The following is a 6,757-nucleotide window of genomic DNA, read 5'->3' as shown; positions in this document are numbered from 1 at the left end:
AGACCAGATCATATAGTGTCATATAGAGTGAGAGACCAGATCCTATAGTGTCATATAGAGTGAGAGACCAGATCATATAGTGTCATATAGAGTGAGAGACCAGATCATATAGTGTCATATAGAGTGAGAGACCAGATCATATAGTGTCCTATAGAGTGAGAGACCAGATCCTATAGTGTCCTATAGAGTGAGAGACCAGATCATATAGTGTCATATAGAGTGAGAGACCAGATCATATAGTGTCCTATAGAGTGAGAGACCAGATCCTATAGTGTCCTATAGAGTGAGAGACCAGATCATATAGTGTCCTATAGAGTGAGAGACCAGATCCTATAGTGTCCTATAGAGTGAGAGACCAGATCATATAGTGTCATATAGAGTGAGAGACCAGATCATATAGTGTCCTATAGAGTGAGAGACCAGATCCTATAGTGTCCTATAGAGTGAGATACCAGATCATATAGTGTCATATAGAGTGAGAGACCAGATCCTATAGTGTCCTATAGAGTGAGATACCAGATCATATAGTGTCCTATAGAGTGAGAGACCAGATCCTATAGTGTCCTATAGAGTGAGAGACCAGATCATATAGTGTCCTATAGAGTGAGAGACCAGATCATATAGTGTCATATAGAGTGAGAGACCAGATCCTATAGTGTCCTATAGAGTGAGAGACCAGATCATATAGTGTCCTATAGAGTGAGAGACCAGATCATATAGTGTCCTATAGAGTGAGAGACCAGATCATATAGTGTCCTATAGAGTGAGAGACCAGATCCTATAGTGTCCTATAGAGTGAGAGACCAGATCCTATAGTGTCCTATAGAGTGAGAGACCAGATCCTATAGTGTCCTATAGAGTGAGAGACCAGATCATATAGTGTCCTATAGAGTGAGAGACCAGATCATATAGTGTCCTATAGAGTGAGAGACCAGATCCTATGGTGTCCTATAGAGTGAGAGACCAGATCATATAGTGTCCTATAGAGTGAGAGACCAGATCCTATAGTGTCCTATAGAGTGAGAGACCAGATCCTATAGTGTCCTATAGAGTGAGAGACCAGATCATATAGTGTCCTATAGAGTGAGATACCAGATCCTATAGTGTCATATAGAGTGAGAGACCAGATCATATAGTGTCCTATAGAGTGAGAGACCAGATCATATAGTGTCCTATAGAGTGAGAGACCAGATCCTATAGTGTCCTATAGAGTGAGAGACCAGATCCTATAGTGTCCTATATAGTGAGAGACCAGATCCTATAGTGTCCTATAGAGTGAGAGACCAGATCCTATAGTGTCCTATAGAGTGAGAGACCAGATCATATAGTGTCCTATAGAGTGAGAGACCAGATCCTATAGTGTCCTATAGAGTGAGAGACCAGATCCTATAGTGTCCTATAGAGTGAGAGACCAGATCCTATAGTGTCCTATAGAGTGAGAGACCAGATCATATAGTGTCCTATAGAGTGAGAGACCAGATCATATAGTGTCATATAGAGTGAGAGACCAGATCATATAGTGTCCTATAGAGTGAGAGACCAGATCCTATAGTGTCCTATAGAGTGAGAGACCAGATCCTATAGTGTCCTATAGAGTGAGAGACCAGATCCTATAGTGTCATATAGAGTGAGAGACCAGATCATATAGTGTCATATAGAGTGAGAGACCAGATCCTATAGTGTCATATAGAGTGAGAGACCAGATCATATAGTGTCATATAGAGTGAGAGACCAGATCATATAGTGTCATATAGAGTGAGAGACCAGATCATATAGTGTCCTATAGAGTGAGAGACCAGATCCTATAGTGTCCTATAGAGTGAGAGACCAGATCATATAGTGTCATATAGAGTGAGAGACCAGATCATATAGTGTCCTATAGAGTGAGAGACCAGATCCTATAGTGTCCTATAGAGTGAGAGACCAGATCATATAGTGTCCTATAGAGTGAGAGACCAGATCCTATAGTGTCCTATAGAGTGAGAGACCAGATCATATAGTGTCATATAGAGTGAGAGACCAGATCATATAGTGTCCTATAGAGTGAGAGACCAGATCCTATAGTGTCCTATAGAGTGAGATACCAGATCATATAGTGTCATATAGAGTGAGAGACCAGATCCTATAGTGTCCTATAGAGTGAGATACCAGATCACATAGTGTCCTATAGAGTGAGAGACCAGATCCTATAGTGTCCTATAGAGTGAGAGACCAGATCATATAGTGTCCTATAGAGTGAGAGACCAGATCATATAGTGTCATATAGAGTGAGAGACCAGATCCTATAGTGTCCTATAGAGTGAGAGACCAGATCATATAGTGTCCTATAGAGTGAGAGACCAGATCATATAGTGTCCTATAGAGTGAGAGACCAGATCATATAGTGTCCTATAGAGTGAGAGACCAGATCCTATAGTGTCCTATAGAGTGAGAGACCAGATCCTATAGTGTCCTATAGAGTGAGAGACCAGATCATATAGTGTCCTATAGAGTGAGAGACCAGATCATATAGTGTCCTATAGAGTGAGAGACCAGATCCTATGGTGTCCTATAGAGTGAGAGACCAGATCATATAGTGTCCTATAGAGTGAGAGACCAGATCCTATAGTGTCCTATAGAGTGAGAGACCAGATCCTATAGTGTCCTATAGAGTGATAGACCAGATCATATAGTGTCCTATAGAGTGAGATACCAGATCCTATAGTGTCATATAGAGTGAGAGACCAGATCATATAGTGTCCTATAGAGTGAGAGACCAGATCATATAGTGTCCTATAGAGTGAGAGACCAGATCCTATAGTGTCCTATAGAGTGAGAGACCAGATCCTATAGTGTCCTATAGAGTGAGAGACCAGATCCTATAGTGTCCTATAGAGTGAGAGACCAGATCCTATAGTGTCCTATAGAGTGAGAGACCAGATCCTATAGTGTCATATAGAGTGAGAGACCAGATCATATAGTGTCCTATAGAGTGAGATACCAGATCCTATAGTGTCATATAGAGTGAGAGACCAGATCCTATAGTGTCCTATAGAGTGAGAGACCAGATCCTATAGTGTCATATAGAGTGAGAGACCAGATCCTATAGTGTCCTATAGAGTGAGAGACCAGATCATATAGTGTCCTATAGAGTGAGAGACCAGATCATATAGTGTCCTATAGAGTGAGAGACCAGATCCTATAGTGTCATATAGAGTGAGAGACCAGATCCTATAGTGTCCTATAGAGTGAGAGACCAGATCCTATAGTGTCATATAGAGTGAGAGACCAGATCCTATAGTGTCCTATAGAGTGAGAGACCAGATCCTATAGTGTCATATAGAGTGAGAGACCAGATCCTATAGTGTCCTATAGAGTGAGAGACCAGATCATATAGTGTCCTATAGAGTGAGAGACCAGATCATATAGTGTCATATAGAGAGAGACCAGATCATATAGTGTCCTATAGAGTGAGAGACCAGATCCTATAGGGTCCTATAGAGTGAGAGACCAGATCCTATAGTGTCATATAGAGTGAGAGACCAGATCATATAGTGTCATATAGAGTGAGAGACCAGATCCTATAGTGTCCTATAGAGTGAGAGACCAGATCATATAGTGTCATATAGAGTGAGAGACCAGATCATATAGTGTCATATAGAGTGAGAGACCAGATCCTATAGTGTCCTATAGAGTGAGAGACCAGATCATATAGTGTCATATAGAGTGAGAGACCAGATCATATAGTGTCATATAGAGTGAGAGACCAGATCATATAGTGTCCTATAGAGTGAGAGACCAGATCCTATAGTGTCCTATAGAGTGAGAGACCAGATCCTATAGTGTCCTATAGAGTGAGAGACCAGATCCTATAGTGTCCTATAGAGTGAGAGACCAGATCATATAGTGTCATATAGAGTGAGAGACCAGATCATATAGTGTCATATAGAGTGAGAGACCAGATCCTATAGTGTCCTATAGAGTGAGAGACCAGATCATATAGTGTCATATAGAGTGAGAGACCAGATCATATAGTGTCATATAGAGTGAGAGACCAGATCCTATAGTGTCCTATAGAGTGAGAGACCAGATCCTATAGTGTCCTATAGAGTGAGAGACCAGATCATATAGTGTCATATAGAGTGAGAGACCAGATCATATAGAGTGAGATACCAGATCATATAGTGTATAGTGTATGGTGAGGAAATGTCTTTCTTATGTCCCTACATATATTGTGGGACAGGTGGCGAAATCTTTAATTTTATGTCACCTAGATTATTGTGCACCAGTATGGTCCTCTGCATCCAAAGGTCAACTAAAGAAATTGCAAACTGCCCAGAACAGAGCTGCAAGGTTAGTTTTACATTGTTCCATGAGAACAAACACCATCACTATGCACCGGCAACTCTCATGGTTAACGGTAGAGAATAGGCTGGTTTTCAACACAGTTACATTTTTCAGGAACATTGTCTTTTCGTCTCAACCTGTTTTCTTATACAAACAAATTGTCAGATGCAGTCAGGTTCATTCTTATTTTACTAGGTCAGCTGATGATGGACAGATTATGTTACCACGTCCAAAATCAAATGCTTTAAAGAGGACTGTTGTTTATCGTGCCATCAATCATTGGAATAACTGCCCACTGAACATAAGTAAATTGAATAGTAAAGTGTCTTTCAAATACCACCTGAGAATGCACTACTTAAATATGTGAGCAAAATATTCTGATGTTGATAATGATGTCTACAATGTTTTACTGTTTTTAGACAATGTTACAATGTTTTTAGATAATGATGTCTACAATGTTTTACTGTTTTTAGATTATCATTGTTAATTGTGATTGTCATATGTATCTTATGTTGTTATGTTTTGTGTTTTGTGTTGTCTTTCTATGTGGACCCCAGGAAGACTAGCTCGCCACTTAGGTGACAGCTAATGGGGATCCTTTTTAAACAATAAACAATAGTGTCCTATAGAGTGAGAGACCAGATCCTATAGTGTCCTATAGAGTGAGAGACCAGATCCTATAGTGTCCTATAGAGTGAGAGACCAGATCCTATAGTGTCATATAGAGTGAGAGACCAGATCATATAGTGTCCTATAGAGTGAGAGACCAGATCATATAGTGTCCTATAGAGTGAGAGACCAGATCATATAGTGTCCTATAGAGTGAGAGACCAGATCATATAGTGTCCTATAGAGTGAGAGACCAGATCATATAGTGTCCTATAGAGTGAGAGACCAGATCCTATAGTGTCCTATAGAGTGAGAGACCAGATCATATAGTGTCCTATAGAGTGAGAGACCAGATCATATAGTGTCCTATAGAGTGAGAGACCAGATCCTATAGTGTCCTATAGAGTGAGATACCAGATCATATAGTGTCCTATAGAGTGAGAGACCAGATCATATAGTGTCCTATAGAGTGAGAGACCAGATCCTATAGTGTCCTATATAGTGAGAGACCAGATCATATAGTGTCCTATAGAGTGAGAGACCAGATCCTATAGTGTCCTATAGAGTGAGCGACCAGATCCTATAGTGTCCTATAGAGTGAGAGACCAGATCATATAGTGTCCTATAGAGTGAGAGACCAGATCCTATAGTGTCCTATAGAGTGAGAGACCAGATCCTATAGTGTCCTATAGAGTGAGAGACCAGATCCTATAGTGTCATATAGAGTGAGAGACCAGATCATATAGTGTCCTATAGAGTGAGAGACCAGATCATATAGTGTCCTATAGAGTGAGAGACCAGATCATATAGTGTCCTATATAGTGAGAGACCAGATCATATAGTGTCATATAGAGTGAGAGACCAGATCATATAGTGTCCTATAGAGTGAGAGACCAGATCCTATAGTGTCCTATAGAGTGCGAGACCAGATCCTATAGTGTCATATAGAGTGCGGGCACTCTCCTTTCTCTCGCTCTCTTCGGTACCGTAGGACTATTGTGGGGATCTTTGCAACCCGCTTGGAGAGGGAGGGGGGTTAGGTTACCGCTCCCCTCGGGAAACACTCTCTAATAGAGTAGAAGCAGTATGGTTTCACGTCTGTCTTTTATGGAAGCGGTGTAGCTGATTCTTATGGGATTTTACCTCCATGTCATGTCCTACAGTATGTGTACAGACGTGTACTGCACTGAGCAGTAGGGGTGGGGGGGAAATCGATACGTAGTAGTATCGCGATACGTTGCGTGGCGATACTGTATCGATACAGGGACGCCAAGTATCGATATTTAATTATTCATAAAGGGAAAAAAAGAAAAAATGTGTATAAGGAAGTTGCATTGTTCATTTCAATGCCTGTAATAGTACAGTAGTCCACACACACGCATGTGCATTCAGTTAAGTTGGAATATGACTGTAATACAAACAGTTGAGTTTGTCAGGTACATGCAACACAGATTACAGTGTTTACATCTGTCTGCTCGAGAAAATACCATGTTCTGCAATAAAAATTATTGAAGTGAGATGAACAGACTGAACTTTATTTTATTAGATAAAACATGTTGTCAAAGTTTTAGTATCGCGATACTATGGTATCGTGACGCAAGTATCGCGATAGTATCGTATCGTGAGGTCTCTGGCGATGCCCACCCCTGCTGAGCAGGACTAATGAGGCAGCTGGCCCTGATGGCACCCCCGGTGGTGTGCTCAGGAACTGTGCTGAGCAGCTGAGCGAGGGCCTAACTGACATCTTCAATCTGCCACCTATAGCTCAGGCAGCTGTTGTTCCAGCTTCAAGACCACCTCCATCAGGCAGCTGTTCCAGCTT

This window comes from Notolepis coatsorum (assembly GCF_963971535.1).
Source record: "Notolepis coatsorum genome assembly, chromosome: 7".
NCBI lineage: Eukaryota > Metazoa > Chordata > Actinopteri > Aulopiformes > Paralepididae > Notolepis > Notolepis coatsorum.
The sequence above is the reverse complement of the archived record's forward strand: the minus strand, read 5'-3'. Positions refer to the sequence as shown.